Source organism: Penaeus chinensis, chromosome 36, assembly GCF_019202785.1.
Source record: "Penaeus chinensis breed Huanghai No. 1 chromosome 36, ASM1920278v2, whole genome shotgun sequence".
Taxonomy (NCBI): Eukaryota; Metazoa; Arthropoda; class Malacostraca; order Decapoda; family Penaeidae; genus Penaeus; species Penaeus chinensis.
Window position 1 is genome coordinate 30,793,027 of NC_061854.1, and position 2,500 is coordinate 30,795,526.

A 2,500-nucleotide genomic window follows, 5' to 3' on the forward strand; every position below is an offset into this window, starting at 1 on the left:
TAAGTCATGCTCAGTCTTGCCTGCTTCGTCTGATGTCCTCTCTCTTTCTCTTCCTTTCTCTCTCTCTCTCTTTCTTGCTCTTTTTCTTACCTTTGCTCTGTACACCTCTTGATCTCTTGACTTCCGTCCTGTACTCCCATGTAGTGTAACATCTTACTTGGGTAGACCACTAATATATTTGGAACTAATAACATTTAGAGTGTCGTCAGTCTCCTCAAATGTAAATTTGAGTGTGTGTGTGCGTATGTATGTAAGTATGTATGTATGGCTGTACAATGCAGTTAATGTAATTAGACATTTTGTAAAGAAAAGAAAAAGAAAAATGTCTGTTGCTTAAGAATGGTAATCTTCCTCTAGAAGACATCACATTGATATGAACAGCAGTAGTTTAGGCTACTAGGTAATGGTTTAGAGTAAGATATGCTGTACAGTGGCAGTTTTTACTTTGGGCTCTAGGTATTAGTGTTAATAATCAGTAAAATGATATTGAGCTGTTGTTTTCAGTATGTCGACTTGCAGTATAGGGACGAGACCCCTGTAATTATTTTTGTTATGACTTCATATACATAGTATGGGTTTCATTAGTCTTTTTTTACACTATTGCTGTAATTATTATTTATGTCATTATGAATATGGTCATTATTGATATCATTATTGATTATTAGTTACATACAATATCAAGATAAATGATACTTGGTATACTTCATTAATCCTTTATGATGTTTGATTATTGTTTTATTTCTTATTTTCAGTTAATCATCAATATGAGACTTACCAGATACTTTTATTATGTTGGGTTATCAGTACATTCACTATTAATTCCATAGATGGCAAGATTACCTTTTGTTTATATTTGTTATTATTAATTTGATATGTGTTTGCCTTGTATATGTTCTTGAAAGTATATACCACATAATACTTATGCATGTCTATTATAGATTTGTTTTTTTGAATAGGCAAGTTATGACTAGCTTTCAGACCCATTTCCAATGTCATAACTCAGATACTTAAATACTGTACTTAGAGAGGAAGGATGAGGTTTTTCCCTTTTGGTGTTTTGTTTCTTTTTCCTCATCTTTATTAACTTGTTACTGCATAAAGTAGGCTTCAAATATTTGACAAGATTGGTTGGGTTGTGAAATAAATAAGAGTGATATTAAGCTCACTGAACCTCTGTAAATTACAATTGAAAGTGTACATAGCTCTTTCTGTACTTTCTGATAATTTGTTAATGTATATAAATGTAAAAGAAACTAGTTAGCTCATTTTTCACTTAGTCAGTCTCTTTCACAGACTCATTCTCTCTCACACCCATTCATCCATTCACTCACTCACTCACTCACTCACTCACTCACTCACTCACTCACTCACTCACTCACTCACTCACTCACTCACTCACTCACTCACTCACTCACTCACTCAGTCTTTCATTCCTTCCACTGGGCTACTTAGGTGTATGGTTTGTACTTGGGAGTATGTGTGCTGTTGTATAAAAAAGGATAAATTATTTGTGGCAGACTTACGCTATTTAGAGGTTGGAGCATGACTGTAAATGACATCGATACCAACTGTAATTTTGTAGATGGAGGTAATACTCCCGTTTGTTTTTATATAAGCTCTTTCTTCTTACTTTGAAAAAAGTGTAGGTTGGAGTAGCTCTCAAAGTCATCTTTCAATGCAAAAGATGTTGAATTCTTAGCAAGTTGTACGAGTAGTATATTAGTAGTAGAAGTAGTACTGTAACTATGCCTAACCAATATTGACACTGGCAGTTTTTGCTTGCAGTCACATAGTGAGTTTCGTTAACTTAAACTTTTGCTGCGTGTTCACGTTTGCAAGAGTATTACCATGAACATATTTTATGTAAATGTTAGAAGATGTTACACTTTTTGTTGCATTTTGAAAAATATCCAAGGAATTTGATTTGTGATCAGTGTTATCCAAGTGCAAGATTGAAAATAATGTAGAAGGAAGTCTCAGTTTTAGAAGACAAGTTGTAAAAGATTTTATAAAAAGATATTGGTGATAGCTGAGCCAAGAGGGTATTTTAACTTTTTGTGATGTTTCATTTAAGATCTTTTCACCTGGTTTCTCACTAAAGAGCAAAAATGCACTGATAAGTTGAAAGCATAATATGCATTTGTTGTTATTGTTGCTAATGCACTTCATATTTCTTTCAATGGGTGGTATGGTTCCATGCATGACTGTTAGTTGTAGCCAGTCTCTGTTTACACCTTGCTTCCAGTTGTAAAACTACTGGAACTCACAGTGCATGGAAGAAATGGGATTATTATTATGTACAGTCTTGAAGTGTTTCTTTATATTTTATGGAATGAATAAAGTAAATGGCATATATGATTCATAATGTATAAATATATATTTTTTCTTTCTTCCTTTTCTGACTTTATCCCTCTCTTTCTGCATGGGTACATGACATTTAGGAACCTAATATGTAAACCAGTATTGGGCACTTTACTACCTTCTGGTATTTCAATGTTTG

The 2,500-nt window shown here is 33.3% G+C and overlaps 1 protein-coding gene across 28 annotated transcripts in view; it reads left to right on the forward strand.

The window, feature by feature from the left end:
• Positions 1-2,500, forward strand: part of LOC125044694 (rho GTPase-activating protein 190-like) — a 194,055-nt gene that overhangs the window by 181,812 nt on the left and 9,743 nt on the right. The window lies entirely within an intron of this gene.